Source organism: Suncus etruscus, chromosome 16 (assembly GCF_024139225.1).
Source record: "Suncus etruscus isolate mSunEtr1 chromosome 16, mSunEtr1.pri.cur, whole genome shotgun sequence".
Lineage (NCBI taxonomy): Eukaryota > Metazoa > Chordata > Mammalia > Eulipotyphla > Soricidae > Suncus > Suncus etruscus.
Genome location: NC_064863.1, coordinates 23,647,710 through 23,667,268, shown reverse-complemented (window position 1 = coordinate 23,667,268; position 19,559 = coordinate 23,647,710). Strand labels below are relative to the sequence as shown.

The following is a 19,559-nucleotide window of genomic DNA, read 5'->3' as shown; positions in this document are numbered from 1 at the left end:
TCATTCTGGGCTGACACTGGTTAGAACCCAGAATGTCCAAAAATGAATCATGTTATAATATTCATTCATATATTTGAGAAGTCAGTATTTTGATTTTTTATATGTTGTATTTTGTCCATTCTAAGTTATCAACATATGTGTTTGAATACCATAATCAATTTAGTTATGCTAAAATGTTATGTATTTACATAAATAAGGATAATTATTTATTTGTTTGGGTTTGGGGGGTCACATCTTGGATATTTAGGGGTTACTCCTGACCCAGCTTTCAGCAATCAGACCTGACATACTTGGGGGACCATTTGGAATGTTGGTAATCAAACCTGGGTCAGCTGTGTGCAACACAATTGTCCTGCCAGGTGTACTATCATGCCAAACCTCGAATGGGTAATGTTATAGTAAAAACATAAACTGTTACTATCTATTCTTTTCTAATAATTAAAGTAAATATGTTAAAAGCATTATTTTATGCTTAAAGAAAAAAAATAATACATTACTCTCATTCAGTTTGCAAATAATGTATTCAAAATTTAAAAAATTTAGTAATTCTCTAGAATTTGCACAGTTTGATAAATGTGTTATTTTATGTTAAATTTATTTTGCACTAATTTAATTAACTAATTAATTATACATATGGGTCTTAAGACTGTCTGTCATATGCCAGGAGTGTTCTTCTTGCTCTGAATAAATTTTGATTTTACCTGAGGGTATTTTTGTGATTAAATAAATCTATTTCTTATATTATCTTTTATTTTTTACTTCTATATAGATTATGCTAGAATGATTTGAAAGCTATTTCATTTTTTGCATTTCTTTCTCAAATATATTTTACAAGAGCAGTAAAAATATCATTTTTGTTGTTATATATTGTTGCTATAGCTATTCTTAGTAGTGTAAGCATCAACACATGTCTTTAAATATTTGGTGTCCCATAAAAATTATACATGTGTATAAAATCAAATCAATATTAGCATTTTATAAGTCCATGACTCATTTCTCATACTGTTGAAATCTAGAATTGAACAAAAATAATAATGAATAAGATATTATTATATATTATATATGCAGTTAGAAACAAAATTAATGAAAGGATCTGATAATTCTTTTTGACTCTGCTTGGGATAGACCTGTTTACTGCTCCATATATCAAATGCCATAATGAAACAGTGTAGGTGGTGATGACAAAGAATGGTTGGAATCTTCAATTACAGCTGGCAGGCTGAACCCACATACTTCATTCCATTTTAACTTAATATCTGACCAATTACATTAAAGCTTAATAAAATAAAATCTATGAGAAAAAGAGTAGCAAGCAAGAAAATATAATTTGAAGGCTATAAAAGTGATGCATAAATATCAAATAACACTCTGGTTCAGGGATTTGCAAATAGTTCTTGGAGCATTAGATAGTAAATCTGGTTTATGGATCACATAGCTTCTTTATTACTATTCAAGTCTACCATTGTAATATTAATCCAGTTATAGATAATATGGAAACAATGGTATAGCTATACTCTAATAAAGCTTTACCAAAATCAATAGGTAGCAAATATAAAATAAGAAATAATGTCTACAAAAAGTTTTCAGAAAAGAAAACACATTTTTAAAATACTATTCCATGCCATATAAATTTAAATCATGGAATGTTAGGAATTGAAGTTGAAGTTGACACTTTCTTGAAAATTTTAAGAACTAATAAAAATATGTTGATACCATCATTTTTGAAAGTGTATAATCAACTAAATAACTAAATCAAATAAATGACTAAATTGAAATTTTATAATCTCTCAAGAGATAACAGATGTTGAATTGTTATATAACAAAAAAAATGAAAACTATGGATGGAGTTTATATAATTCAATAACTTTCTGCAGAATTAGAACTAAAGTACATAGATTTATGGATTCAAAGTGTCCAGCAAGTGCCAATTCTATATCCAAAGTAAGCAAAACAAACCCAATCTGGATCATATTATCATGAAAGTTTTTTTTATTTTAATCAAAGTGGATTACAAATCTTTCACAGTAATATTTTAGATACATAGTGATATTTTTTTCTTTTTTCTTTTTCTTTTTTTTTTTTGGTTTTTGGGCCACACCTGGCATTGCTCAGAGGTTAATCCTGGCTGTCTGCTCAGGAATAGCAGGCACCGGGGACCATATGGGACACCGGGATTTGAACTAACCGCCTTTGGTCCTGGATCGGCTGCTTGCAAGGCAAACGCTGCTGTGCTATCTCTCCGGGCCCACATAATGATATTGAATCAGGGGCATTCCACCACCAATGTTGTCCTCCCTCCACCCCTGTTCCCAGCATGCATCCCTATCCCCCCTTGTACCCCCCAAGCTACTAGTATAGTGGTCCTCTGTGTGTCTAGTATGTTGTAAATTGGGTATCATGAAAGTTTTTAAAAATGGGAGTAAAGGGGCCAGAGAGATATCACAGTTGTAGGGCATTTGCCTTGCATGCAGCAGAATGGCAGTTCAATTCCTGGCATCCCATATGGTCCCCGAGCCTGCTAGGAGTGATTTCTGAGTGTAGAGCCAGGATTAACTCCTAAGTGCTGCTAGGTGTGACCCAAAACAAAACAAAACAAAACAAAACAAAAAAATATTTTTAAAAAAAAAGGGAGTAAAGACAATCTCCCTAGAATATTTACAGAGAAAAAAAAGTAAAAGGGGAAATTCCCTCATCAATCAAGACTTAAGAACAACAGAATAAGTACAAAGAAAACTACCAATTAAATTTAAAATTTGTTTTAATTTTTAAAAATCAAAATTTTTTATTTTATTTTTTAAATAATATGTTTATTTAGGCACCATGATTACAAACATGTATGTGATTGGGTTTCAGTCAGAAAAGAACAGCCCCCTACACCAATGCAACAATTCCACTACCAATGCTCCTCCCGAAACAGGCATTCTACATCTTTTAAATATCAAGATTATAAAAAATTATGGAAAAGACAGAAATTTTAAATATACATATATCATAAATAATATACATTTTTAATTTATTTCCTAGCCTTTCTCAAGATATTTAATCATTTGATATTTTTTATTATTCATCATTTTGTCAGACTTTTTGGATCTGAATTTATAACTGCTTCAAATTTATATTTAATTTATATTTAAATGTATACTTTATATACTTTAAATTCAGAACTACTGGTAATTAAAATTTTTCCTGCTAATTTTGAAATCTCAGACATGTTCAATTTAAATGTTATTTTTTTTTTTTTGGTTTTTGGGCCACACCCTGTGCCGCTCAGGGGTTACTCCTGGCTATGCGCTCAGAAGTTGCTCCTGGCTTCTTGGGGGACAATATGGGACACCGGGGGATCGAACCGCGGTCCATCCTAGGCTAGCGCAGGCAAGGCAGGCACCTTACCTCCAGCGCCACTGCCCGGCCCTAAATGTTATTTTTATTTTATTTAGAAGTACTATTAAGGTATGCGGGTATCCTGTAAGCCCCCCCGAAGGGGGCTCCGGCCAGCGGAGAGTGGACGAGAGGCTCACGAACACAGCAGATCTTTATTTTGCGAGGCTCAGATCACACCACACCTGTAAGAAATCTGGGAGAGGTTAATAACAAATGACCCAAGACAGAAAAATCTGTTCAAAGGCACTTTAATGTGATTCTGCACCCTCTTATATAGGGAAGGTAAATAGGAGCAGGCAAAGGTAATGTCAATCATACTTTTTGGCGCGCAGGCCACTCCATCATTCCAAATAAGGCATAAACACAGTACAGGTTGGGTGGAACAAAGAAAATACATCATTCCCCAAATATGGAAAGTGGGCAGTGGGGTAGGGGGTAAAACAATTTGCAAGTCATGCTAGATTAGCAGTTACCATGGAGACACCCTGTGACCCTGGGTAGGGTCTGCTTGACCACATTCCCAAGCTCTTAACAAATTTATGGTGGGGCAATGTTCTTAAGAAATAACTTTGTAAAAACAATGTTGCACAAAACAATAATGAATACCTTGTTAACTCAAGAATGCGGGCCAGGGGAGTATAGCTTCATTCCGGGGAGTGGTACCAGGCTGTGTTCCTCTCCCCTGGGCTAAGAAGTTATTTATTACTTTTGTGGCTGTTTTTTTCCTGCTGGTTCAGGGCCTTGTAGTAAAATAGCATGTAGGCAGTCTGCAGGTGCAAGACTGGAAAATGGCAGAGAGGCTTTTGCAGAAATGGCCACTGTCAGGTCACGGTAGCCAACAAAGGTATATTAGTATAAGTAATATAATATCATGCTTCATAATTTTTATTGTATGTTACAAAATAGGTAAAAAAAAGTTTTTCTCTTAAAGTATCAAGAATATGGGGCCGGAGAGATAGTATGGAGGTAAGGCGTTTGCCCTTCATGAGGAAGGTCATCAGTTCGAATCCAGCATCCCATATGGTCCCCCGTGCCTGCCAGGAGCAATTTCTGAGCATGGAGCCAGGAGTTTCCCGTGAGCACTGCTGGGTGTGACCCAAAAAGGCAAAACAAAAAAAACAAAGTATCAAGAATAGTTTGCTAGAATTCATGTAAGTCATAAAATGTTTTGTTTGTGTGTTTGCATGAGAACACATGTGTGTGTTTGAGAGAACATATAACCAAATTTTATTTTGTTTTCTGTCAGTTTAGGCATATGTAGAAGGGCTATAATGTAGGAACGGTGCATGCCCTTACTTGAGGTCCTTCTTTTTACATTTCTAAAATTCTTCTATGATTTCAGCTCAATACCTGCAGAGTTTCTTTTGATCTCTTCATCATTTTGGATTATCACAATGTCAGAGTCTCCCAAAATGGAACATATCTGGCAACATGGGATAGGTGATAAATCTTCAAGTCTTACCCTGAAACATGAGTTTCTTTTCTATTAGCCAAGAATTGCTTTAAAGCTTCTACCTTCAATGTAGCCCTATTCTTTTCAGTTATCTTTTACAAATTCTTCTCATTGCTTAGTATTCTTATCCCTGCTCTCTTGCATCACCAAGTTTCATCTCTTTTTCAATCCTTCAAAAAATATTTCTATAGTTCTAATACATAAATGTATGGTTGCTATAGGGTGATCATGAAGTTTTTTTAATATGTTCTAGATCACAAGAGTCATAGACTTCACAGCCTAATATTTAACACCTCAATAGCATCATGTAACATCATTTTAAGAATGAAATTTGCGGGGCCAGAGAGATAGCATTTACCTTGTATGCAGAAGGACAGTGGTTCAAATCCTGGCATCCCATATGGTCCCCGAGCCTGCCAGGAGCAATTTCTGATTGTAGAGCCAGAAGTGGCCTCAAGTGTTGCTGGGTGTGACCCAAAAACCAAAAAAAAAAAAAAAAAAAAGACTGAAACTTGAAATTAGAGGGTGATTGTGTTAACTAGTTTTAGTTGCATGTTTCGAGGCAGAGATGGCTCCACCTTTGTTAACAAAGATAAATGTTTAACTTTTTCTTTCTTTTATTTAATGTTTTTCTTTTTTTTTCTTTCTTTCTTTCTTTTTTTTTTTTTTTTTTTTTGGATTTTGGGCCAACCACCTTTGGTCCTGGATTGGCTGCTTGCAAGGCAAACGCCGCTGTGCTATTTCTCCGGGCCCTGTTTAACTTTTTCTTACAATGATTATGGTATAGAATATGTTGGGAAATAAATGTGTAAGCCTGGAATCTTATTAGTTATATAATGAAATTTTAAGATATTTTACCCTTTATAAACCAGAAATCCTAAAGGAAGAAGTGATTAGTCCTATTCTCATGTCAAAAATAAAGCACCATATTTTTTAAAATAAATTATTTACATAAGCACTGTGGTTTACAAAATGGTTCATATTTAAGTTTCAGTCATAGAAGTACCACTCCGCTTTACCTGTGCATTTTTTCTACCACTCATGTTCCCCGTTCCCCTCTCTTCCACCACACCACCCCCAACACCTGTCTCCGGCGGCAGGTATTTTGTAAAAGCACCATATTATTATTATCTATTAATATTATTATTATTATTATTATTATTGTTATTATTATATGCATTGATATTAGCATGGCCTCCCTTATGACTAATAAGAGGATAGGGATCCCTTTGAATTGTTTGCAGAGGTCACGACTTGATTACTCTTCCTTTGCACTCTGATATCATTCTGGTGGTGCTCAGAAGACCATATAGAGGGCTGCTAGAGACTAGTCCTATCCCAGCGTTAGAACCCTTCTTTGGGAAAGCCACCACTACCAGTCTCACATATGATTGCTCTAGGCAGAAAAAAGCACCTATTTAAAGATAAATGAAACACTCATATTTGGCATTACACAGGTGAATCATAAAATTTCACCTCTCAAAAGTTCTACACATTTGGGAATCCAATTATAAGAAACTGAGATGCCTTTTGAACACCACACTGTTAGGCTCCAAAGCCTTCTATAGGAAAAATTTCAAGGACTCTTGCTCAGAAAGTATTTTTACTTTCGACGAACATACATTGTTAGAAGGCTCAGACTACTGGATTCCAGATAGGTAGACGGTGTCATTATCTTTAATCTCAGTGGTTCATATTCTCCTCTCCCTCAATCTTCTTGAACTAATTGAATTGTTGATTGATAATAATGTAATGTAGAATACCCATCCCCAATATAACCAATTCATTATATTATTATCAGTCTGAATAGTTAAGTAAAACTTTCCACTGATCTCATATGTAAGTGATGTTGGGTTCTGAATTGGGTTCAGATATCATTAGGATGTCTGAAAATTCATTCAGTGCTGTCTACTCAGAGATGGCATCCGGTTTCACTGGTATAAGGACTCGATCTTTCAAGACCACCCACCACTTCAGATTCCCAGTGGCCAAAACCATGCACGTTTTCTTGCTTCTGACCAACTATACAGAGATATGAGGTCCCCATAATTTGGTAAATTTGATAAAAACACCAAGCTACACTCAGATTTTTTTTGTTTATTCATGGTATTTATCTTACAGGCAATGAAAGAATGTCATAAACGGTGGAATAAATATAATACATGCATAAATAAATAAATACTTGCATAAAATGATATACAGGGAAATGACACAAAGGACACAGAATTTCCATGCTCTTTACAGTTATACAAAATTTAAAACTTTCTAAGTTCACCAAAGCACTCTCTGAAAAATCCTCCTTATAATCATTTATGTATTTTATGTATATTATGTATTTTATAGATGACTGCTTGTGAATTATTTCTCCACCATTATCCTACATCTTCAGACCTGTCCACCTGAGTGGTTAGAAACACAGTGTCTGAGGGAGCCTCACCAACACATGATTTTATACTTTATATTTTAAGCAACAGATAGTCATGGCTGATTAAAGCATTGACCATTGGTAATGGAAGTCAACCTCTATTCCTTTGCCACCTAGGAAATGAGGGAGTTGAATTGTAATGATGCTAGTTGGTTTTCCTGGCATAAACCTATTCCCTGTAGAATTTTCTAGAAGTCATGTTAATTAACATAGTGGGAAAAAAGTATTCCCAATAGTTAGGAAATCACAAGGCTTTAATGGGGCTATGAATTGTGAGCTGCAGATTCAAACTAAAGGTGGGTGAAAATAAACACTTTGGTCATTTGATCGAACCATTGGAAGTCACAATAACAATTACTAGAAACAGAGTTTTTAACTGAGTTCACTAGCTTGTGGTCTAATTATATCTCTGTAGTTCTGTAAATGAACCCCTATAAAACTTGTAAATTTATGAACTGCTTTCAAGGATATGGTTCAATTAATCACTTTTCTGCTAATTGCAATAGCCACATACCTTTTGTCTTTAAAAAAAATTTTGCATCTTGTCATTTTCTTGCTTATTCCCATAAGCAAGTCTGCGTATTCTATTTATTTGATCTGTGATGATATAAATGATGATTTACTGTTTGTTGACTTTGCGTGGCATGTTCTCTAGTTGCTAGGTGATATGAGCATACACCCTCCTAAAATATTTTACCTTCAGATTAAATTTTCGTCTGGCTTTTTCTTTAAGCAGCACAAGGCACCTGAAGCCAGAATGATTTGGACTGCTTTGCAATACTCCTTGGATTAAAGAGACATTCTGATTGGTGCACAGATTAATGTAAAGGGTAGATTAATTTTTGCGAACTACTAGTTTAGCTGAAGCAGCTGTTCATATTTTAAACTGCTAACATCATCACATTCTAGTACACAGAAGTATGGTTTTCTTAGGAATGAAGATATCCAAAAGAAAAGCTAATAAGGCATATCTAAGCAGGGTGTTTTGTAATCATAAGATAATACTCAGGAGGGATTAGAAGCAATGGCTGCATTTCTGTCAAATTATTAGCTCATGATAACCCCTTCCTCCTTGTCACACCTGAATGCATAATCCTACCCAATTAAAAGTGACATTTTCTGTTGATGCCAGCAACTTAGCTGCATGCTTTCTTTTTTTCTGTTTGCGTATGTTTGTGGAAGAATGATCACTTAAAACTGTAGCTGTCTTTGTTCCTCACATCCCCCTGTATTTTCCAAGGGAGGAAGAAATATCTATAGAATGTATTAAATGAGTCCTGACTATAGTAAAGAAGATCTGTTCTGTTGTTTGATTTAAGGCCATAATACAGTCTGCTCTATTTGTTTCATGTTCTGATTATTTTTAATCTTATTTAGGAAAATATTTTATTACAATTAGTTAGGTTTATTGTTCATTATAGGCATGAAACATTTTAATAAGGATTATAATTCTATATTATAATGCTATTTATTGTGACTATACAGTTATAAATTCATTTTAGGAAATGTTGGTCTTATATAAATATGTATATGTATTTAGATACATACATATGTTTGTGATGACCAAAAAAACATTTGCAAAGCTTTCTCATCACTGCAATAAATCTTTCAAAATTTCAGATTCATTCAATAATATCCGGATTTTAGTAAAATATCATCATGCTATCATGTTAATGTCAAAAGTGATCCAAATGTATTTTTAAAATAACTATTTTTATTTTACATGTTATTCAGTAAATATAGGATCAATAATTTTCTACATTTTCTATATGGTTTTTATTATTATACCTTTTATGGCTTTTGTTTTTGTGGCTCCAGAGATTGAGCACAGAGCCTTGTGCACAATGTGCCTGACTTCTGGCAATGAGCTTTATAGTCTATCTGATTTTGGAGATTCTAAAGTTCACTAACACACTTTTATGTTTTCTACATTTTCCCCTTGTATTAATGCTGTTAATATTAACAATTTCTTTTTTGTTTGTTTGTTTTTGGGTCACAGCCGCAGCACTCAGGGGTTCCTCCTGGCTCTACGCTCAGAAATCACTCCTGGCAGGCTTGGGGGACCATATGGGATGCAGGGATAGAAGCCACCACCCTTCTGCATGCAAGGCAAATGCCTAACCTCCATGCTATCTCTCTGGCCCCTAATATTAACAATTTCAAAGGAAAAAAATGTAAGCATTAGATTCTTTCTCCAGAGTAAACTTCTTGGTACAGTATTACTGAATCTGAATTTACTTGGTCATTTTACTTTCTGTAGAATTAGCAAAGAAGAAAAGAAGATAATTAATACATCTAACATTATTTAAAACTTTCAGTATGTATTTTATTTTTTTATTTTTTTAAAAGGTGTTCAGTTTGGGACTTACTCTTAGGATACTCATGATTCAGTCCTCAGGGATCATCTGAATAAATTTTTTACTTTCTGTTATTTTAATAACCCATAAAAGAATGCAACCTTTCCTCGTTTTCAGAAGATCATTATTAAGTAATTATTGATTTACCCACACATTACAACTTTAAGTGTGTACCAATGGTTGATCATCATTTTATTTTACTTTATTTTATTGAAACCACTGTGATTCACAAAGTCTTTCACCGTTGGGTTTCAGACATTCAGACATACAATGAATAAGGGTCAATCCCTACACCAGTGTCAACCTCCATCTACCATGTCCCTAGAGTACATCCTATGCCACTCCCCCTGCTTGCCAGTGTAACAGACCCATTTACAGTTTAGATTGTTAGAGTTTGGGTTTCTTCCTCACCCTTTTTGATGGTTCTGACTTTGTTTCTTCTGCTGGATATCTTCATTGGTAAATTTTCCAATCTGAAGACATTTCCTGACCTATATTTTTTCACTCTAATTTTGTGCATGGCTGCTATTTTAATTGATTTTGGTAATGTACTACCTCAGGGCTTCCCATTCCAAAACCTTTAATTTAAATAGATTATTTTATCAGGCCTACCTCTCTCTGTGGCTATAAACTTTCAAAATGGTATCACACTAAAGTTGGGAATGTTTTATAGTACAGCAATCAATAGAACCATCAGAACAATAGAATTAAGATAAAACTGTCTTTTTCTAGGTCTTTGGAAATCATTTTCTAATGTAATCAAGAAAAGGTGAGAGTGATGCAAACTATAAAATGTTTCATAGGATTCAAGATGTTAAAATCTTCAATATTTCATTAAACAAAATAAACAGTACTAAGAAAGAAAACTTAAGGTATAAAAGAAATTTGAGAATAACTATGAAATTTAATTATCTTAAGATTATTTATCTCAGTAAAAAGGATATCCCAGCAAAATAGCATAAAATTCAATAATTCATCTTTGATTAATAACTGAATGAAATATGTATTTAAATTGTACTTCTTATTGCAAACATATAACAATAAAATATAGTCAGTATACTTGGTTAATAAATAAATATATTTTAAATTCCATTATAAAACAAGGTTATTAATTAAAAATTAATTAAAATAAATTAAAAACAAGGTTAATTAATTACTATTCCAGTAGTAAGGACTTAGTCCTGGCTTTGATATCATTACTTAAGAGCATTCAGGAGAAAAAAAAAAAAAGAGCATTCAGGAGATGTGAAGTGATATCAGAGATTGAACTGAAGTTCACTATACTTACATCAAGCCCCTAAACCCCAGTATTATCTTTCTGGGACATATTTTCACATTTCCAACTGAAGCAAAGGTGTTAATTAAAATATTATACTTTATTTAAATCTCACAGTACACATTCCTTATATTTTTAAAAGTTTTATTTTTTATTTTATTATTTTGATTTTAGGCTCACACCTGCCTGCGCTTAGGGGTTACTCCTGGTTCTGTGCTCAGAAATCATTTCTGGCATGCTCCGGGATGCCACAATCAAACCACCTGGTTGCCTGTGTGCAAAGAGAATGCCCTAAAGCTGTACTATCTCTCCAGCCCCTATTTTTAAAGATTTTTATTGTAGGAGTCACTCAGGAGTGACTCAGGAGATACTCAGGTCTTACTCATGATTCTGTCCTTATGGATCACTCCTGATACTTCAGGTGTTTTGAGGACTGAACTCATGTCTTCTAATTGTAAGGCAAGTGCCTTCTACTCTGTATTATCTCTGCACACACTTGAGAACCAACCTAAAGAATACTGATGATGAGAAGGACCTATAAGAAATAATGGAACCAGAAGATATACAAGTCGTTGAAACACCTTATGTAGCAGAACTATTTTTACCACTGTAACATGGTAACTTCATTATGACTACTTTAACTTTTCTAATAAGTATACCACATAACTTTAATAAATTGTGCTATATTTTTTCTTCGGTTCAGAACAGAGCTTTTCAAAATGTTTCTTTTTTTTTTTTTTTGTTTTTGGGCCACACCCTGTGACGCTCAGGGGTTACTCCTGGCTATGCGCTCAGAAGTTGCTCCTGGCTTCTTGGGGGACCATATGGGACGCCGGGGGATCGAACCGTGGTCCATCCTAGGCTAGCGCAGGCAAGGCAGGCACCTTACCTCCAGCGCCACCACCCGGCCCCTCAAAATGTTTCATTGTTACAGTATTATGATTTTAATTCTTTATTTATCAAGGAAAAGTATCAGTTGCAATCAATTTTTTGTCTTACTCCTAGAATATATGATTGCATCTTATTTAAATATTTAAGTATTTTTACATATATATAAAATCTTCACGAATACTCTCTTCCAACTCTAAAAATATCTTCCTCTTTAGCTTTATTTTCTAAATAAAAAAGATTACACTCCTAGGGTTGGGAAAAAAAGATTAAACTCCTTGACAAAACATTCAAGATCCTTGGTAAAGTTTCCTGTGCTTATCTTTATAGCATTTTCTTAAATATCTTATAATCTAATCCAATAAATATTACCTAAAATTCTAAATCCTGTAAATTATATTCTGTGTCTCCATATTAGATTCCCTAGCTATAATTACTAAATCCAGTGGAATATAACTTACTTTTTAAAAATTAGCAAGTAATATATATTTTTCAATTCTTCCACTGCTTTAGGAAGATAATTTTCTTTTTCTATCATTAATTTCACTGTATTTTCATTCATTTTGTTACTATATCATCTCTATCCAATATAAAATACTGTTTGGAACAAAATTTTATTATCTTATTTTTGTAGGCCAAAGACCTCACATAATGAATATCTTAATAGAATTCTATAGATACTTTCATTCCTTGAATTTATAAATGAATATGTGAGGCACCCAGAAGCCTATCCAGAGTCATGAATAAAATTAATATGAAAGCTTGTGATTAAAATTCAAATAAATCAGCCTAATAGGTTTTCAACCACACCAATTAAAAAAAAGTAGAGTAATTAAAATATTTAGAAATAAATTAACTAGGACTCAGACTCATAACACAGACTTCTTGAAATTTATTACTATAAATAAGCAGATAATTAGAAATAAAATTTAGGGCCAGATCTCCATGTGCACCATCCCCTAACAACAAGAATCATTTCCATCTAATACAGTAAATAAAGTACTATTTACTGCAATATTCAATGAGCTATAGAATCTGAAATGAAATCATGAACATAATTTTGTGCTTTATCTACCTTAAACCTATTAGTGGAGATTAAATTTCGAGTTAATAGCTGTAACATGAATGCAAGTAATCTCACACAGTAAAAGGGTAATTTAATTTGTAAATAGAACAGAATTATTTTCAATGTATATTTAAAGCACCATTGTACCATAGACAAGGGGAATTTTGTTTTTTATTACCATTTATTATTAAATTTCTTTTATAAATAATTATTTAAAATGTGCATTAAAGGAATATTTGTTTATCACATTGTACATGTTTCACCTGTGCAGTATTATATACATTTGTCAAAGCTATATGACTATAAGTCACCAAAAATATACTTTGCAGCCATAAGTGTAATTTTTATGATATAATTTAATTTTTATATTCAATTATTCACTGTTTATTCCTTCTTTTTTCATAAGCACAATTTTATCATATAAGTTTTTTACTTGATAAGAAATTAAATTAAAAGGGAAAATACCATTGACAACAGTATTTGAAGTTGCATGAAAAAATGAAAAATCACGATGGTTGCACTGAAATAATCTAATTGATTTTAAAACGACTAAATATAAGTTGTTATAGATTCCTAGGTTATGTGTACCTGATTCTATTCAGACAATCAATGGTATGGTTGTTTTCAATAGTTATCTCCAAACTAATTTTTGATATTTTTATTTAATTCTTAAATAGGATAGATTTTGACTTTTTTTATTCCTATATTTTCTATAGATTCGACATTATCTGATAAAAAGAAACAGTCACTTCACATTATTGTTGTTTTAAATACAGAGAACATATTTTCATGGTACTCAGAGGTCACTTCCATTGTCATTGAACATTAATATGCTTATGACATAAATTCAAGTAATAGTAGGCAAGTGAGTATAGTTATGTAAAATCACATTTGGATAAGAAAGTAAATATTTTACATTTTTAATCTTTATATGGGTAGTGGGCTTCATTATGTCCTATGCATATTTTCATACTCATATTCTATATTATTTTGCCGACATGTAGCTAGCAGAGAGTTTAGGGAAGTAATAAAACCAAAATATAATCTAAAGAAAATAAAGTGCATTTTCAACTATTTTTTGTTAGCTCGAATGTTTTAAGACTGAACTATAAAAATAAATTTTAAGGTGGAATACATTTATTTATTTAATTTTATTTTATTGAAATATTTTTATTTATAAAGTCCTTCATAGTTGGGTTGCAGATATAAAATGAATCATGACCAATCTCACCACCAGTGTCATCTTTCTTCCACCAATGTTTCCAGAGTGTATCTATATCACCACCCTTTGACACTTGACCTGCCAATATAACAGGACAATTTAAAGTTTAAATTGTTAGAGTTTGGGTCTCATGATTTCAGTGTTGTTGGCTTTGGTTTGGATAGTTGGTTCTGTCTTTTTTTATATTCACCAAAGCATCTGAGACCTCTTGGACCTAAGCCACCATCCTTTATTTTTTCCCCTTCATAATTTTATGGAAAAATCCAGTAATATGAGGATATGAGGTAGTATTGAGTGATTCATGTCCCAAGGTTCTATGAAAAAGGCAGAAGCCCATATGTAAAAAAAAAAAAAAAAAAGAAAAGAAAAAAAGTGCCAGTTCTTTGCTTAGGTGCAGCAAAATTTTGGCAAAATAGAAAAACTTTTAGTCTAAAACAGGATTTCCCTACCAATGAAATATCCTACCATTAGAACAACTACAGGCTCTGGGCATACTAAGTTGTCAAACCCCAAAGTCTTTCTTCATGGTCCCAGGAAAAAGTTCTCCTCAGTCATGGTTGTCGCAGTCAGGCTTCAGTTATTAAAAATATTGGTTTTGCACAGATCCTATGTCAAAATCAGGGTGTCAAGAAGCTTTTCTGTTTTTATCTCAACTATGGGTGGTGAGGTGAGAAACCCATCCTGAAAGCAAGTTGTTGCTGTTTCCAAGTTGTCATGAATGTTCTTTAGTAAGATTGGATATTGGTCTGTAATTTTCTTTCTTGATAGTATCTGTCAGCTTTGGGAATGAGCGTGATATTAGCTACATAGAGTCATTAAGGGAGAATTCCCATCTTTTTGACGTTTTGGAAGACTCTAAGCAAAGCTTCAAGGGTAATAATTCTTCTCTGAATGTTTGATAAATTTTACCAGTAGATCCATCTGGTCCTGAATTTTATTCTTGGGGAGTTTCTTAGTTGCTATTTCAATCTCCTTACTTGTGATTGTCCTGTTTGATTGTTCTATTTCTTCCTCATTCAATACTGGGAGATAATATTTTTCCAGAAATCTGTCCAATTCTTCTAGTTTCTCTAGTTTAACTGAATACAGTTGTTCATAATAAGCTCTCATGATGTCTTCAATTTCTTGGAGTTCTTTTTTTTTTTTTTTTTTGCTTTTCTTTTTTTTTTCTTTAAACACCTTGATTACATACATGATTTTGTTTGGGTTTCAGTCATGTAAAGAACACCACCCATCACCAGTGCAACATTCCCATCACCAATGTCCCAAGTCTCCCTCCTCCCCACCTGACCCCCGCCTGTACTGTAAAGAGGCTCTCCATTTCCTCATATATTCTCATTATTAGGACAGTTCAAAATGTAGTTATTTCACTAACTAAACTCATCACTCTTTGTGGTGAGCTTCCTGAGGTGAGCTGGAACTTCCAGCTCTTTTCTCTTTTGTGTCTGAAAATTATAATTGCAAGAATGTCTTTCATTTTTCTTAAAACCCATAGATGAGTGAGACCATTCTGCGTTTCTCTCTCTCTCTCTCTCTCTCTCTCTCTCTCTCTCTGACTTATTTCACTCAGCATAATAGATTCCGTGTACATCCATGTGTAGGAAAATTTCATGACTTCATCTCTCCTGACAGCTGCATAATATTCCATTGTGTATAAGTACAAAGTTTCTTTAGCCATTCATCTGTTGAAGGGCATCTTGGTTGTTTCCAGAGTCTTGCTATGGTAAATAATGCTGCAATGAATATAGGTGTAAGGAAGGGGTTTTTGTATTGTATTTTTGTGTTCCTAGGGTATATTCCTAGGAGTGGTATAGCTGGATCGTATGGGAGCTCGATTTCCAGTTTTGGGAGGAATCTCCATATTGCTTTCCATAAAGCTTGAACTAGACGGCATTCCCACCAGCAGTGGATAAGAGTTCCTTTCTCTCCACATCCCCGCCAACACTGTTTATTATCATTCTTTGTGATGTGTGCCATTCTCTGTGGTGTGAGGTGATATCTCATCGTTGTTTTGATTTGCATCTCCCTGATGATTAGTGATGTGGAGCACTTTTTCATGTGTCTTTTGGCCATCTGTATTTCTTCTTTGTCAAAGTGTCTGTTCATAATGTGAAGGACCTATACAAAGAAAACTATAAAACTCTGCTCCAAGAATTAAGAGAGGACACAGGGAAATGGAAACGCATACCCTGCTCATGGATTAGCAGGATTAACATCATCAAAATGGCAATAATCTCCAAGGCATTTTACAGATTTAATGCTATCCCTCTAAAGATACACATGACATTCTTCAAAGAAGTGGATCAGGCACTTTTGAAATTCATTTGGAACAATAAACACTCTCGAATAGCTAAAGCAATCATTGGGAAAAAGAATATGGGAGGAATTACTTTCCCCAACTTTAAACTGTACTACAAAGAAATAGTTATCAAAACAGCATGGTATTGGAATAAGGACAGGCCCTCAGATCAGTGGAATAGGCTTGAATACTCAGAAAATGTTCCCCAGACATACAATCACCTAATTTTTTATAAAGGAGTAGGAAATCCTAAATGGAGCAAAGAAAGCCTCTTCAACAAGTGGTGTTGGCACAATTGGATAGCCACTTGCAAAAAATTAAACTTAGACCCCCAGCTAACATCATGTACGAAGGTAAAATCCAAATGGATTAAAGACCTCGATATCAGCCCCAAAACCATAAGATATATAGAAGAGCACATAGGCAAAACACTCCAGGACATTACAGGCATCTTCAAGGAGAAAACTGCACTCTCCAAGCAAGTGAAAGCAGAGATTAACAGATGGGAATATATTAAGCTGAGAAGCTTCTGCACCTCAAAGGAAATAGTGCCCAGGATACAAGAGCTACCCACTGAGTGGGAGAAACTATTCACCCAATACCCATCAGATAAGGGGCTAATCTCCAAAATATACAAGGCACTGACAGAACTTTACAAGAAAAAAACATCTAATCCCATAAAAAAAATTTCTTGGAGTTCTATTGTAATCTCTCCCTTTCAATTCTGATTCAATTTATTTTAGTATTTTTTGTTTTTTATCCCCTTGTGAGTCATTATAGGATTGGTCTATCTTGTTCGTTCTTTCAAAAAACAAATACTTGTCTCATCAATTTTTTGTATTGTTTTTTCTATATTGTTGATTAATGCTTTGTTTTTTTTCTTGCTTGTGTTTGTATTCTTTGATGTTGGTTTTCCAGATATTTAATGTGTGCTTTAAATTGTTGATTTTGCCTTTTTATTTTTTTAATGTAGGACTGTATTGCTAAAGTTTCTCCTAATTACTACCATTGCTACAAGGTTCCTGCTGTTCGCTTCTTCATTATCATTCACCTTATGTAATCTCTTTATTTCTTCCTTAATTTCTTATTTGATCCAGCTGTTGTTGAGCAGCATGTTGTTTAGTCTCTAGGTGTTAGATTTTCTCCACATCTTTTTACAATCTTGATCTCTGTGGCTTGTGGTCTGATAGGCTACTTGGCTATTTCTTACATTTGTAACTTTATGTTAATTAGACTCGTCCTAAAATGCAGTCTATTCTAGAGTACGTTCTATGTGCGCTTGAGAAGAAAGTGTATTCAGCATTTTGAAAATGAAAGGCTTTGTTTAGATTCATTTGTCCGAGTTCTTCTAGCTTCTCATTTAGAATTCTTTTTTTTTTTTTTTTTTGGTTTTTGGGCCACACCCTGTGACGCTCAGGGGTTACTCCTGGCTATGCGCTCAGAAGTTGCTCCTGGCTTCTTGGGGGACCATATGGGAGCCGGGGGATCGAACCGCGGTCCGTTCATTTAGAATTCTTATGTCTTTGGTAGTGTTCTGCTTACCAGATCTGTCTAATGGTAATAATAATGTGTTGCAATCTTTCACTATTATTATGTCTCTCTTCATATGTTTCTCTAGGTTCATGAGAAAAATTCTTCGATATTTTTCAGACTCTACATTTGGCGCATAAATGTTGTTCAGAATTTCTTCATGTATTATTTGGTTTATTGATCAGTATGTAGTGTCTAGTTTTTGTTTCTAGTTTTTTTGAGATTGAATGCAATTTAGACTAATATAAGTATGTCTGTCCCAGGCTTTTTGCTTTCCAGTTAGTTTGTATAACTTTTTCTATTATTTTATTATAATTCTGTGTTTATCCTGAAATGTTAAGTATGTTTCCTGCAGGCAGCAAATGGGTGGGTTTGTTTCCTAATCTAACCTATTACTCTTTTATGGGAGAGTTTAGTTCATTGACATTTAAGAAAACTATTGATAGAAAGGGATGTTGTGACATTATTTTGTGTAGGGTCTTTGCCTTTATAACTGGGTGTTATGTATAATATCCAGTTTATATAATTTATCTTTACTAGCTCATTTAGAGTCAGTTTGGTTAGTGCTAATATTGAGAGTTGATTTTTCTCTGAGAATGTTTTTATCCCTCCTTCCTTGGTAGATGAGAGTTTTTCTGGCTAGTAAAATCTAGGTTACAAGTTTCTTTCTCTTTGTAGTATGAATCTGTCATTCCATTCTACTCTTTCTTGTATTGTTTCAATTAAAGGTATGGTTTAATTATTTTTATGTTCTTTCCTTTATACTTGGGTTTCTATTCTCCCTTACAGCTTTCTTTTTTGTTTGTTTTGTTTTTTGGGCCACACCTGTTTGATGCTCAGAAATTGCCCCTGGCTTGGGGGGACCATATGGGACGCCAGGGAATCAAACCGGGGTCCTTCCTTGACTAGCACTTGCAAGGCAGACACCTTACCTCTAGCGCCACCTCGCCAGCCTCCCTTAGAGCTTTATAGAGTAAGTATTTCTCTTTGTTCTTTTGCCATTTGGATTACTATATGACCTGGTCTTGTTTTGTTAGGGTCTATTTTGTTTGGCACTCTTTGTCGCTTAGATTTTAGAGCAGCGTCCTTTCATAGAGTGGGAAACTTCTCTGCTATTATCTTCCTTACTACTTCATCTTCACATTTCCCTTCTTTCCTCCACATCTCTTATTCCAGTAATTGGAGATTATTTATTTTGTCATTGTTCTTTAAGTACATACATTTTCTTCCATTGTTTTGTATTTCCTTTCTTTTTTGACTTCTTTATCAATACTAGCTTGTATTTTGTCTTCAAGTTTGTCTATGCAATTCTTGGCCTTTTTAATTCTGCTATTATGGCTTGCTAACATGTTTTTTTTATATCCTTCAGTTCCACTTATATGGATTCTCTTATTTTCTGAGAGTACTTTGAGCTAGTTGAATTATTCATCTATGTTTAGCTTAATTTCAAAGGCTAGTGCCTCCTTGATTTCTGTTGCTAAAATCTTAAGTGTTGATTTTAGGTCCTCATCTATAAGACTCAGACTTTTTGGATGATGTGAAAATTTGCAAGGCTTTCTCTCCATTCCCCAAACTGTGAGAGTCTTCCTTAGTTGCCTCATTGCTCTTTGCATTTGGTGGGTGAGAGTGCTGGAGTTTCAGGAAATTAAAGGAAGTTATCTA

General features: G+C 33.9%; 1 pseudogene; it reads left to right on the top strand.

Moving 5' to 3' along the window:
* The first annotated feature begins 3,452 nt into the window (after nt 1–3,452).
* The window catches only part of LOC126032581 (ubiquitin-conjugating enzyme E2 C-like), a 68,276-nt pseudogene continuing 52,169 nt past the window's right edge, over nt 3,453–19,559 (top strand).